The sequence below is a fragment of the Eulemur rufifrons genome, chromosome 10 (assembly GCF_041146395.1).
Source record: "Eulemur rufifrons isolate Redbay chromosome 10, OSU_ERuf_1, whole genome shotgun sequence".
In the NCBI taxonomy this organism is placed as follows: domain Eukaryota; kingdom Metazoa; phylum Chordata; class Mammalia; order Primates; family Lemuridae; genus Eulemur; species Eulemur rufifrons.
In genome coordinates, this window is record NC_090992.1 from 16,188,428 (window position 1) to 16,203,226 (window position 14,799).

General features: G+C 45.0%; 1 protein-coding gene across 1 annotated transcript in view; it reads right to left on the reverse strand.

Moving 5' to 3' along the window:
• Nucleotides 1-14,799, reverse strand: part of DOCK2 (dedicator of cytokinesis 2) — a 389,839-nt gene that overhangs the window by 204,380 nt on the left and 170,660 nt on the right. The gene's annotated exons all lie outside the window — the stretch shown is intronic.

Sequence of the window (14,799 nt, forward strand, 5' to 3'; positions counted from 1 at the left end):
TGCTGTGTGGGCCTTACTGCAGATGGCAGAGTCAGGTCACTCCAGGGCATGAGTAACTTAGTGTGGATGGCCCGTGCAATTGTAATTCAAAGAGGGTTTCAGCAGTTGTAGCTATTCCAGGGCCCACCCTGAACCACCATGCCTCTGGCCCGGGGCCTGAGACCACCTGGCAAATTGGTGGAATCTGGTTTGGGTTTGAACTTTTAAGATTCCACAGCAACATTTAAGATCATGAGATCCAGCCGCCTGTCTGTCAGTTACATCTTAATCAGTAACATAAATAAGCCTAAGATAAAACACAATACTCTTTCTTGTCCATTCATACCTGCAACAGCCTTGTAGATAAGTGCAAACTTATATTAATCAACCATCTCCCTTCCTGGTGACCAGGCAATGGTCACCTGATTCAAGAAGCAGCAAGAGTGGGGATGAGGATATAGGGTTTTTTTTGGTCCCCCCCCCATTTTAGCATTAAAGACCTTTCTTTCCCAAAGTCTGAGTTCCTCAAGGTCTGGCTCATTCATTTGACAAGACCCCCATACCTCTCTGGGTCCAGTGAAACTTGCATGGCTGAACAAACTACTAAAGTAATATGATTAAGTAATTGCTACATACTCTTGGGGATGAGGGGTAGGATGGCAAAGCTCAGATTCCTTCTGGCTAAATTAAACTCTCCACCAGCCTGTGGTTGGATTGATGCTGCTAGAAAGGGATCCTGAAGCTAAATATACATTACATGAAGGAGGCATTTAGTCATCCCCTTTGCTGAAGACCTAGTGTCTGGGCGCAGCACCCTGCGTGAACCTGGGACCGCACCCCCCTGCAAATTGAGATGAATTGAGCAAGCCACTCCGACAGTTTCACCTTCCCTTGTCACAGCGCTGCCGTGCACAGAGCTATTTCAGTGAGAGCAAGAGGGAAATTTGGCAAGGAATCTCGGCTTGCACTATTTAAGTCTTGGAATGTCATTCAAGATGTTCTTGTTCTGTTTCTAGAGTAATGTTTAAACCCACAAAATGAGATCGGAATATAGAACGTCAAGTTAGAATTAAGATAAATACACTTGTCATACTTAGGAAGCCACATTTCAATAAGATATGCTACCCCTGGCTAAGAGCCACAGATCTTTCTTTCTGTATCCCTAGAATCAACTCTCAGTTGGCCCAAGCAATGGAAAAGAACAGCATAAAGGATAATCTAATAAAGCAAAATCATTTGGGATCTCTTACGTAACTTTATCTTGTAATAGAGCTTCCATCCTAATTTGCTTTGCTTACGCTAATTTCAAATGAATTTATATTCTTGAGCACCGTGTAGAATGCAAATAATCCTGTTCCTAGAATTAAGAGACCCAGGAAACCAAGCAGTCTATTCCACTACCCTTTGGCAAATGGCTTAAATCTTCAGGGCCTGTTTATCCATTCTTGAATGGAGACAAGAACACCTGCTCTACCTACCTACTTTGTAAACTCTGTACACGTTCCCACATCACGCGAGCTGGATCAATGGGCAAAGTTAGCCTGGAAGGATGATGAGATGTCTGAGGCACCTCACACAATATCAAGAAGCTCACTTAGTCAGACACATACACTGAGCTGGGGACCTCACATAAACCCTCAACTGAATTAAATAAAACTAGGGTTGGAAAATATTGACATTTCTGTAAATAAAACCAACAGAGGCCATAATGATCCTAAATCAAAGCACAGCACTGCATTGCTTGGGCCACCAACCTGACCCCAGGAAGGCTTCTCTTCAGAAAACTTAACATTTAAGATCATTATGAGGAAAAAAGGATTTGATAAATATCTTCCTGAAGAACAAAAATAATCATCTCTATGTTTAAAAAAACCACACAGGCATATATACCAAAACGCTATACTCATCTACTCATGTGAAAATCACTGCTTCTTTGTAAAATATTATGTAACATCTACCGTGATATTCTACAGAAATGCTGTACTTGAGGTTGTATGGTTTTATGGAGAGATATTAATTTAGCAAAAATTACTTTTATAAAATTGAAGGTAAAAAAACCAATACATCAACTTAAATTGAAGGAGTTTATGTAGCTGCTTTCTCTGTAGTTTAAAAAGAAAATGCGTACTCACTATCCTTGGAACTTAATACCAGCTCATCTATAGAGCATCTTCTTAAAGACAATGTACTAATATAAGGTTTTGTAAATTTCTAAACTGTTTTAAATGGGATATTATCTTTTGCAATAAACTTACATATTTTTTCTAGGTTTTAAGACTCTATTACTAGCTTGGGTTGATTTGGGCTATAAAATTTAAACTTAAGAAAGAAACCTCAGTGTTCCTAAGGGCAAGTATGGCTTTCATTATAATTGTGTTTATGTATTTCTTAGGGAAACAAATAAACAGAGCACAGATGCAGAACTGAGTGTCACAGTGATCATACAGAGCCACTCCCAGCTTCATTCAGACGACTACACCTTCATGATTCGTACCATCATGCCCATACACCTGAACTCTAATTTGATGTTTTTCTTTAATTATTTTCCCCATAATTTTTTCCCTAAAAGGTAACTTTATATCACCAATATGAGAAAAACCAATATCATGTTCCAAAAATAGAAGATGAAATCAAAATAATTTTATTAAATTCTTGCTAAACACTGTTGAATGTTGAGGGTGCTAAGCCTGAGACCAGCTCCCTTTGTTAAAAAGGGATATTAGCAAATATTCAGCACACACTAAAGCCACATTAACACCAAACCCATTTTCTACTTGACTAATCAGGATGTTTCAGAGAGAATTGAAAAGAAAACAACTCTCCCATCATGTGAGTCAATGTTTTTTTTGCCCTGCCTTGTCTACGAACCATCGAAAACCAGGTTGTTTATACCTGACGTGTAAGTCTCCCACTTTGGGACACACCAATTCAGGAAAACAAGAACAAAAACAAAACCCTGGACATAGAATCAGAAGTCTTGGGTTTGATAGCATTCTGCTACCTTCTTTTTGCTGAGTGACTTTGAGCAAGTTACTTAATCTCTGAGCCTGATTCTTCTTATAATGCTCAACATAACCCCTGCGTCCCAAAGTTGGCCTGACAATGAACTGAGTGACAGCTCAAATAATGTGGGGCACCCTTCAGGTGCTCAATAAATGTGTATTCACTCATTTGCAGAGTGAAGTCCATTGCGAGAGAGGAGGGAAGAGGGCACCATGAGGTTGCAGTGGTTTTCAGAAATGGGCTTAAGACTTTCTCAGGGCAAGGAAGGAAGTCTTCCTGGCCTTACGAGAACCACCCGAAACCATGACAATGAAGAACACTTGAGCATGTAAAACACAGCACTGTGTGTATGAAGGATTCATGTTGCACGGAATAAAATATCCTAGAGGTGACAGAGACTTGAAGGGCCAGGTCCCTTTTATTTTAAGATGGGTCAGTCGAGGAAAGCTAGATGATTTGCCCGAGGACTTGCAGCAATCCCGTGGGCAGGAAGTTCAGGGAGCAATGTGGGTGGTGGGTGGGAAGACCAAGGGGCCAGGGCCACTCCAGGAATGACTGAGGCTGGACTGGAAACCCACTCTCACCTTCACCAGCTGAGCTGGGTCCTCAGTATAACCTTCCCTTGAAAAGGCTCTAATTTTAAGCTGCTAGAGGCAACTTGCTATATGCTAAAAACATGTTTCTTTTTTTAAGTTCCAAGAAACAAAGATGTTTTATGATCATTACGCCCATCAAGCATTGCTGGCAAGAAAAAGCGCTGGGGGAAAAATGCAAACCCACCACTGTTCACGTGTGGCGCAAACCGTGTTTGACCGGCTTGATAGGAACCCCCTTTTTGGGGTGCTTTCCCCTCAACTTGCTCTCCATCTCCTTTTAACTGACATTTGGCCTACATTTCTATGGAGCACATCATAGCACCCCCACTGCTGAGGTTTCAGTGTCTGATTTCATCTCCTCCTACAGGTCCCTAGGCGGGTAAAGAGCAGGGAAGCGCCTGCCAGCAGCGCGCAGGGCTGGGTTCTCTCCCTGCTCTGCACTGCGGCACCTGCTCCGAGCCCACTTCATCTCTCACCGGCGTCCACAGGAACCTCCCAAATGGTCTCCCCACAGTCACCCTCTCCCCTCCAGTACATTGTACACACAGCAGCTAGAGCAATTGATGCAAAATTTGGATCAGACCCATGTCACACTCTGGCTTAAATCCATTCAATGGCTTCCTGATAAACTCAGGAAGTAAGACCAGGTGTGTTGTCATGGCCCAGAGGCCCTGTGTGACCTGTCCCTGCCCCTCCTGTAAGCTCCCACCACAGGCCCTTTCGCTGTCTGCCCTCCAATCACGCTGGGCTTCCTTGGGTTCCTTGGACCCACCATGCTAACAGCCCCTAAAGGGTCCGCATACGCTGTTCCTTCTGCCAGGAGGACTCCCCACCACACCACCTTCCTTGCCCACTGTGAAGCTCTGTTGGGTAATGTCGCAGGTAATGCCTCCCATGGCCACTACCACCACTGCCCAGACCATACACAGTACCCCTCTTAGACACTCACCTGGCACCAGGGACTTTGTCATCAAAGTCCTTGGCACAGTAGTCCTTGTATATACACCTGTGTCATTCTTTGATGAATGTATTCCCCTCTAACTAGCCGATGATCTTCCTAAAGTAGGAATCCTGCTTATTTTTGCTTGCCTTTGTATCTCTAGCACTTGCCACACTGGGATTTAAATATTTGTTGCCGGAATAAATTATTGAACAAATTGGATCCAGTAGCGAGACACTAAAAAAAATGATTCCCTGGTTTTTTTCTTGTCCTTCAGTCCCCATATGGAGATGGTACCATTAGTGGGCACAGTGTCTACATCTGTGCTCCCAGGATTAGGGTCTTTGGCAGGTACTGTGCCCAAGGTTCCTGATTCTACTGTGGCCCACATGGCATTGGGGACCCATGGACAAAAAGACACTGATGTCCACTTCCAGTACCCACCCCCACCCCCAGGACATTTATCCTGAATATTGACGGCCCAGCTTAACCTTGTTTCACAATAAATTGCCATCATAATTAAATCCCAATGCATTTTGCACATTTTACCAAGATACTGCCTTACCATATGAAAGAGAAAATGAGTTTTGAAATTAAAGCAGATTGTTAACTATTTTCACAGTAATGTTTCTATTAAAATGCCAGAATTTATTACTTGCGACCTAGTCCATTCCAGACAAAATGCAATTCAAAAGAGACAGGGTCTGTCTAACGAAAGGAGCATTTTGGACAACACATTTTGCCTTGGCTTAAACCACGACTCAAATGAAAAGACAATACAATCACACCAAAGGATAATTTGCTGTGAAGCAAATAAAAGCTTTATTATCATGAATGGCTTTCACAAATTCTCAGAATCTAGAAGTATATTATATTAAATTTTACTCCAATGAAACCCATATTTTTTCTCCTGACAAAAACCTCAGTTTTTTAAATCATTAGCTAAACACCGTGGCCTCGCCTTGGTGCTTCCCCTTGGTTTCCCAGGCAGCACGCACGAGGCTGCGACAGAAAAGCCTTCCTGCTCCCTGACCAAATGGGCTGAGTCACTTTGTCGCTGAACTCGAGAGCGGGTCACACAGCTCCTCCACCGAGCACACCAGTCCCACAGGCGGAGACCACGGACAGGCAACAGAGGAGACAGGAAGTTTTTTGTTGTTGTCATTGTTTTTGTTTGCTTTTTTGTTTTAAAATAAAAAAGCAATATCCCTTCAGTAGTTGGGGGCTGGGGATCAGAGAGCAAAGGCGACGCAAGGCCAAGCATCGGCATGCACACACTCAGACCACGGCCTGGGTTTCATGGACTGGATCCTGCCTGTTCCGCACTGAAACGCACCCACCGGCTCCAAGAAAACATCTCAGGTGAACCTCAGGCCACAGTCACTTTGCTCAGTGAGCAGGTGTCCAGCCCCTTCTCTGCGCCAGGCGAGGCGCCAAGGATGCTGAGAGACAGCTGCAGACACAGCCGAGCCCCCCGGAGCCCACGGTCCAGTCGGGGAGGGGCTCCGACAATAAGCAGGTGTCCTTTCTGACCTGCCCCACCTGCACGTCACAGCGCCCTCCTTCTGACCTTCCTAATGCTGTTCCTGCATTCCCTTGCGGCTATTTCTCGTCGTCGTTCCCTTTCCCCAATGCATGTTCAACTCCCTGAGAGTAAGAACTGCTTTCTTCACCTTGCAACGCCAAATCCAGGAAGCCCTCTTTAGCTGAATTGAAAGACTTCACCATCATGAGCCCTTGTTTCTTCCTGTGCACCCCTGCACTGGTCTTCAAAGTCTACGTTCTCCTCCCACCTCTGCCCCGTCACATCCAGCCTCCTCACAGACGTCTGGGAGACGTCTCTAAGACATATATCTGGCTGAGGCATTGCCTGGCTTTTATATCTCTAATTGCACCCCGCCACCACCCTAGAGCATAAAAATTCCTTCCACAGCAAACAAGTTCCTTATAATCTGACACCAACCTAGTGCTTATAGCCTAACTTGCTACCGGTTCAGTGTCCCCAACTCCATCTCCTTGTCACCTTCCAAAAAGTCAGAGCCTGCTACCTACCTATTGGTGACCTTGCACACACTGTTCCCCCTACCTGGGACACTGTTCCATTACCTATCTGCCATAGGACTTAATTTTCATTTGGGGGGAGAAGAAAGAAGAGTAGTAATATTACTACTGGGAGTGATAATAAAAGCTGTAGCTTCTTGAAGTTACAATGGGCTATTACTAAATGTTTTGCTTCTCTTATCTCATTTATTCCTCAAAAAATCGCCACAAGGTAGTTTATGATTACCTTATTTTCCAGAAGAATAAATTGAGGCTTGGGGGGAGATAAGTAATTTGTCAAAGTCCACAGGTGGGAGGTGGTGATGGCTGGAGTTCTTTCAAGGTCTGCCAAATTTGGGAGCCTGGGCTCTTAACTCCGATGCCAGACAGCACGTTGCAATTTAAATGTCACCTCCTCTCTGTAACTTTTTCTGATCATTCCCCGCCCCTGCCATGGAATTAGTCACTCCATCCTCCGAGTACCCACGGCACGTTGTGCAGGCTGCTACTTCTCATGTTCTATTGACATTTCTTTTTGTCAATCTCTCATACTCATCTCTACCAGGAAGAAAAATCCCGGGGGCACAGAATTGTCATTTCCATCTCTGGGACCTTCTAAAGGCTTCTCGAGTTGTCTGCGATTCTGTAAATGCTTTATGTACGTTTGTCGAATGAACTGGGAAAAAAATACGACTATGAAAACGTCTGCAAGGAAAAACAGCCCAGGGGAAGATAGACAGACCAGGACAGGCCAGGGGTCCTGACTTCTGCCCCTGATTTTCCGCATAATTTTGAACAAGTATCTCCACCTCCACCCCCACCTTGAACATGAAACCCTCCGCCTTTCTGGCTTCACAAGCTGTTTGGAAGAAAAGTAAGATTATATGTATGAAAATGCTTTAGTGATTCTGACTGCCCCATTGAGTCCTGTTTTTAAAGAAATTGTGTTTGCGGTTGTTTTTCCTGATTACAAAAGGAAAGCAAAATGATTTTAGAAAAAGTGAAACTCCAGAAATGTGCAAATCATATGTCCTTTAAGCAGAAGATACTAACACAACGTTAGCCTCAGAATAGACCAGACCTGGGAGTTCAGGGCCCCTGGTGAGAGGCGCCATTACCTCCCCCTCCCTGAATTTTGATTCCTTTGATGACTTTTGTTGCTATCTTCCTGTAACTCTCTCTCTATACTGAAGTCATAGAATGTTATTGTGTTATTAAAAAATCATTTAATGCCTGCAAAAATACATCACTGTCTGGATGTAGCATAAATCTTGCAACATGGGTTCTGATTTTGAAGGATCATTTGACAGAATTGATTCCTTCGAGTCACTTAATACAACCAGTGCCCTGGGCAGGGATGACAGGGACTCCAGACCTGTGGGGGGCCTGTTTCATTAGCAGTTGCTGCAATAGGGTTCCCCCATGGACAACCACAGCCCCTCAGCTGCGCCCCAGGGAAGGACAGTCCGGGTTCCAGACCTTGGTCTCAGACACAGCCCTGTTGCACCTCATGGCAGCTTTATTCACAGCCCAGCTGCAGCACCAGCCTAACATTACCCCACAAATCCAGGAAAGATCCCAAAACAGGGCCATAGCACAGTTTGCGATCTTATTCATGACACCTGTGTCAAGGAAGATGCTAGCATGAAGGAGCATAATAACAGCTCTTCTTTACTGGGGGCCTACTGTGCGTTAGGTCCTGTGCTGTGAGCTTTGTACGTATGCTTTTATTCTGTATCACCCATCACGGGATTGGCAGGTAATAACTGTTACTGGCCACATTTTACAGATAATAGAGCTGAGGGTTCGAGCTGGGAAGAGACTTCCCAGCTGCGGAATAAGCCTCCTCTCCTCTTGGGGAGAGGAGGACACAGCTCTGGCCTGTCAGGTCCTGCCAAGCTCCACAGCCCCAGGGGTGTAACATGGGCACAGAGGTGCCAGCCAGTGTCCACATGGCAGACACTCTGTTTCTAAAGTTCTCCAAGGACAAGAAAGGCTGGCCTCTCTTCCTGTGCCAGAAAACAGGATAAGAGACACGGTGGCATCTGACCTATAAGAACACACTTCAAATCACCCATCCAAATCAGGTGTGTCCAGCCCCCTGACGGAAGCCATGAGGCACCGAGATATTTGGAAGTAATTCCATTAGGATTTGAGGACATACTTGCCATTCTGTGTGACTTGATCTCCCCAGACTTTTCCCAACATCCATCTCTCTCTCTCTCTCTCTCTTTCTCTCCTCCCCCCCCCCCCCACCCGGTGCTGACAGCTGCAGCCCCTGTGTGGCCAATGAAGGCTCCAGCTGGGAAAGCAGCTTCTCCGGGCCTCAGCTCAACTGCTGTACAGAACCACGAGGTGTGTTACCGACTCGAGTGGGAAACCCTCACGACAGCAGCAGCAGCATCTGTATGGCCTGGGAGCACCTGCTGCTCACAGCGAAGGTTGCTCCACTGCACAGAGCAGGGAGGATGGCGCGGCTGTCTTAACCAGTCTGGGAACCTCCTATTGCCTCTTAATTCTCATTTCTGTACCCAACAATGGAACAGAATAAAGGTCTGGAAAATGGAACCCGCTGATTTATGCCCCAGCTTTTATGCTTAAATTTGTCTAAAAGAATTCTATCACACAGAGCTAATAAGGTACTTGGGAATTTTATATAAAAAATATCCTTAAGGGAAAGACTGGCACGAAACAAATCTTTTCTCACCTTATTTTTAAAATCAGAACTTTTTGAAACTTGTCATTAATTTGTTCCTTCAATTAGTTTGTTCTTTCCATTAATTCACTCCCATAAGTTTGAACTGAGTGCCTGCTACATGCCAAGCCCTGGACAGAAGGACAGACAGGAACTTCAAAGATAAAAAGACACAGCCCAGCAGCCAGGGCTGGGTGTGGTGGCTCACGTCTGTAATCCCAGCACTGTGGGAGGCCAAGGCACGAAGATCGCTTGAGGCCAGGAGTTGGAGACCACCCTGAACAACATAGTGAGACCTGTTCTCTATAAAATATGGAAAAATTAGCTGGGCACAGTGGCGTGCAAATGTAGTCCCCGCTACTCAGAAGGCTGAAGTGGGAGGATCACTTGACCCCAGGAGTTAGGGGTTGCAGTGATCTATGACGATACCACTGCACTCTAGCCTGGGCAACAGAGTGAGACCCTATCTCAAAAAAAAAAAAAAAATACAAAACAGATACCGTCCCTCATGGATCTTAGTGTACTGTGGCACATAGATAGGCAAAGAGAAAATTCTAGTACGAGGTGGGAATGTTGTACCTGAAACATGGACAAAGAACGAAGGGACTGTGAAGATGGCCTACTGGAATGACAAGAGCTCCACAGACCACACAATGGGCCAAGGCAAGAAATGTTGCTCCCACTTCAAATGCCCAATCCTTCCTCTTCACCTGTTCACAATTTTAATGGCATTCAAGACCCAGACCCAGTTCCATGAAGTCTACCTTGATAAATGATCCTGCCCATACATGCTGTGGGTTCCTCCAAAGTTAGGATCTAATTCCTATTTTTGCATGTATATTTTAGGCCAAGTACATACTGACATGCAATCACCAAAACAGTTATTAAAGCAATGCTTCCCCATCCAAAGCACATGCAAACTGTCCACATTACCGTATTATGTAGCAACCAAGCTACCTCAGCTAACGATGCTACCTTCTGTCTACCAACTGTAGTTTCAAGTCTCTTACATAAATTTTACTATTTTCTTCCTTAACTTGATTCTCTCCCTGATCTCCCCCTAACACATACACATACATACATACACACATATACACACACTTTCGGGAATTCTCTCAATTAAATTGATTTTACCTAGGAAAACAATTTCCTACAAATCTACAGTGAAATGCACAAATGCTTTGCACTCTGGCACACCGAGATGTGATATGGCTTCTAGTTTTCTCCTCACCAGGCTTGCAATGCTGGGTAAAGTGTTCAAGCCCTCTTTGGGAGGAAATAATTTTTGCCAACCTCACGGATAAAATTCGATAGTGTCCTTAAAGAGCTCGGTACCATCGCTGTCACACATGTGCTCCATAAATGTTCACCGTTGTTACCGAGACATGCATCCTGAGCAGAGGACAAATCCTCCCCCACCCCACTCCTTTCCCACTGGGTCCAATTATTCAACAACCCTTTCTCCTCCCTTCTTCTCCTAGTCTAATCCTGACATAAAGGTCTACACAATAATAACACTTGTCTGTTAAGGAAAAGAATGATGGTTTGCATGTCAATAAAAATAGACAGTAAAGATCTTTCATTGACTTCTTTAATTGATGGGTGTTTGCTGAGAACATGCTGCAAGCCAGAGACACTGCAGAGAGATGGTCGCGGCTAGACCAGGCCTGCAGCATCGGTGGGAGAGAAGCATTTGGAGTTGAGGGGTCTCTGGGGACTAGGACAAACAGTGCCTGGAGAAGAGCGAGGGGCAGAAGGAAAAGGAGACTCTGTCTGCCTCCAGAACCCTTTAGAATCTCCGTGCTAGCCCTGTCCTCTTCTGTTAAGCCTGCTATTTCATAAGTACCACAACTCACACAATCAGAAAATTCTTTTTCTAAGTTTATAGCTTTTTGTCATTTAATTACCGGAATTGAGGAGCTCAATCCTAAAAATATCATTGTCATCATAAAACCACCAATTATTCCATGCTGTTCTACAGGTTTCTGAAAGTTGCCACATAGATCATCTCATTAAATTCCACACTCTAGGCAGGGAGACAACTGGGCTCTAGGTGCTCATTACTATCTTTAAATGTTTGATTTCTACAGAACTTTAGTTATTAATAGTGTAGGAGTATATAATATACTGTTTAAGAGCAGGGACTCCGGAAACAGTACTCCCTGGGTTCAGACACTAATTCTTCCACCAGCACGCTGTGTGACGGGCGGGTTACACGACCTCTCTGCCCCTCAGTGATCTCACACATAAGACGTGAGCACATGATGCCGGCTGAGTGAGGGAGAACACGTAAGGTGCTCAGCTCTTTGCCCGGTATACAGGATGTTTGCTCAATAAATGATAGCTTTATTATAACTATTGTTTTTAACAAGATTCAGGGTCACTGAATGAAGGTAAAGAGTGAAGTCAATACTCTGGCTGGGCACCTTCCCTCCTGGTGTCCTGGGCTGTCCTCACACCTGCTCTCAATAGACTGGCCCCGAGAGGACCTGGTACTGTCTTGCCGCGGCCCCTGCATAGGCCACCTGCAGTCTTTGGGCTTATGGTTTGGCTCAGAGTAGTCACATAGGTGAGCCAGAGCTTTGGAGCTCAGCCTCTGACGACACAGACATCGTCCGGAGTCTGCAGCGCTACCAGGAGGTGAAGCAGCGGAGGATGGGGTGAGCTCCAGAGTCCCACTTTTTTTCTTTTTAAAACAAACTGCTCTGAATTTCAGGAGCTGGTAGGATGCCAATTGCATTTACCTTTATTTAATCACTCAATAGACTCCTCTGTGAAAACCGGGGTAATTAGGCCCAAAATATATCACCCAGAGGCTTATTTTAACTACCCGAAATAAAAGCTAGATCCCAATTTCAACAAAATTACCAGATTGTTTTCCTTCCAAGAACTTCTGGCAGTGTTTAAGTTCCTTCGTCGATTCTCCCTGTGGGATTTTCTGTCCCCAGCACCGGGGAGGCAGGAGGCAAGCGACAGCCCTCTCTGTGGCCGTCAGCAGCAGGGTGCCTTGGCCAGCAAGGACTCCCTGAGTCACCCCTTGCCATGGGCACACGCCTGCACACTTTCCCTCACAATGCCCTGAGACCATGGGATACGAAGATATCTTCCCGGATATCCAGGGGACTGGATACAAACGCATGCTTGGGGTCCCGGGTTCCTGTCTGGCCTTATTGCTACTGGCTGTGTAACTTTAAACACGACACTTTCATCCTCTGATCCTCAGACTGGTCTAAACAATGGGAGATAGTAATAATCCCGTGTGTGAGCACTCACGATGTGATCTATTGCACAGAAAGGATTTTAAGTCAAACCTTTTTTTATATTTTAACATCTCTGAAGATTACAATATGTGCCCCAGTGTAATTGGTAGGATGTTCTCTTTCTTATGGACACATAAAATCATGGTGCATCTTACCTTCGATAAGATGTGGCATGTAGCACACAGACACCATTCCCTAATGAAAGGCAGGCTCTCCAAGACTGTTTTTTTCATTACTCTTCTGACCTTACACCACAGCTTTTTTAAAGGAACCAAGAATATGTAGGAGAGAGTATTTGGTTACACAAGAGCTTTTGGACTGGCCCAGAAAAACACCAATGGTTTAAGTCAACACACAGTATTTGCCAAGTATCTTGCACACATCACTCTTCTCCAATCTCACGCTATGACAGACAGCACTAATCAACTCAGCAGGTCTTCACTGAGCCAAGATGAAACCCCTACAGACTTCTCAGCACAATTCTACAGGTGGCCATGCCCAATCAACCAGGCTGGCACATGGAGCTCAGGAGATAGGGAAAGAAAATAGGAATTGGCCAAGTCAGGAAACTTAGATATATGAGGAAGATCTCAAAAACAATACAGTACATTGCACAGATGAACCAACGTCTAGAGAGGTTAAATTGACGTAAGTCACTGAGCCGATTCTCTGCAGAAACAACGTGGAATTGTTCTCCCTTATCTGGAATATCCGTTCTACCAAACCATGCTCCCTTTCTCAGCATCAAAGTCAAATTCCTTGAGAATATAAGTAAACAGGCCATTACGTGATAGATTAGACTGTGACAAAGAGAGGAAGACAGGGAACCAGTCATGTAACAGTGTTTTGCTTTTGGTTTCTGTGAAACTTCCTTTTGCTCATTTGTCACCATCAACAATTCCTTGCTCAGGGAGGTGGTCTGCAGAAAAATCAGGAATGGTCATTCCTAACACATCATAATTACAAAGTGAGCCATCCCAGTACCACCGTTCCTGTGATTTCAATGGCCAACACCTTTTATCGCAAGGTGCCTACTCCTGAAAAGAGAAAAAAAATCACTAATTGCATATAAGAAGTAGAGTTGCAACCAGCCACCCCATACTTATTTGGGGCCTTCTCAGGATTTCGAAACGCCATGTCTGGCGTTTACCATAAATATTGATTGTTTGATATTCCCAAGCAATGGAAACTAACCAATAAAATTCACATCTGGAAAATTAAAAGTGACGGGTGGAATAGGAAACTCTCCTCCTTGTCAAATTTCAATTTGAAATTAAATTGGGGCCTTCAGCACTAAGTCAGGGACCCCTGACCCCTGAGTAATTACTTTCCAACATCATTTTCTTTAATTTGGAGGAGATATTTCTATTCTAGGAATTGCTGGGAAGGCTCATTTTATGAAGATGAAGCTATGTCTTAAGAAAAACCTGCTGGTTTCTTCCTTCTATTTCAGGCACATTCCTGCTCCGAGTGCAGTGTGCTTGCTGCAGGCCGCTGGCCCTCCCCACCCAGCCCTCTCGGCATTGTAATTACACCAGCAAACTCCAGAGTCATTGAGACTAATGACACCGCTTGCAACTTACAACGCTTGCAAAGGTTCTAGGATGAGCCCAGGGAAAATCCAAAGCAGCAATTTCTTACTCCCTAAAATGTGGGTTCCCAATATTTAGAAAACACATTTGTTGAAGAAGGAAAAGCAATCTGAGGGGAAATCATACACAACAATATGAAAGTATGAAATAACATTGCAGTATTTCATTCACTCCCTCATTAGTTCCTTCATTTGCTCAACAAACATTAATTGAGTACCCACTGTACGTACGCCAAGTATTCTTTTGGGGGTTGAGGATAGATGAATGAGCAAAATAGGGTTCCTGCCCTTAGAGGATCCACAGAATGTGGAGAGGGGGGTGTTGAGGAAGCACAAAAATAGACAATCACCTTCCAATGTACTAGGTGCAAAGAGCACAGGACCTAGCCCTGCCCAGGGGCTCTGAGAGTTCTGTGGCAAGGGAGTGGGGCAGGGGAGCTTGTCCAGCCCCAGTGGGAAGGAGTGAGGCCACATGTGCTGCAAACAGCAGGACTTGGTGGGCGACTGGAAGTGGCAGGCAGGTGAGTGAGAGGGAGGGGCCAAGGACACCTCTGCATCCAGGACAGCAGTGCCACCAACCGAGCTCTTGAGTTCAGGTGGAGTGTGGCATGGGCTTCGGGGAGCTGGCGGTGAGTTGAGCTTTGGGCACAGTGCATCTGAGATACCCGAGGGATGTCCCATCAGCAGAGGTCTGA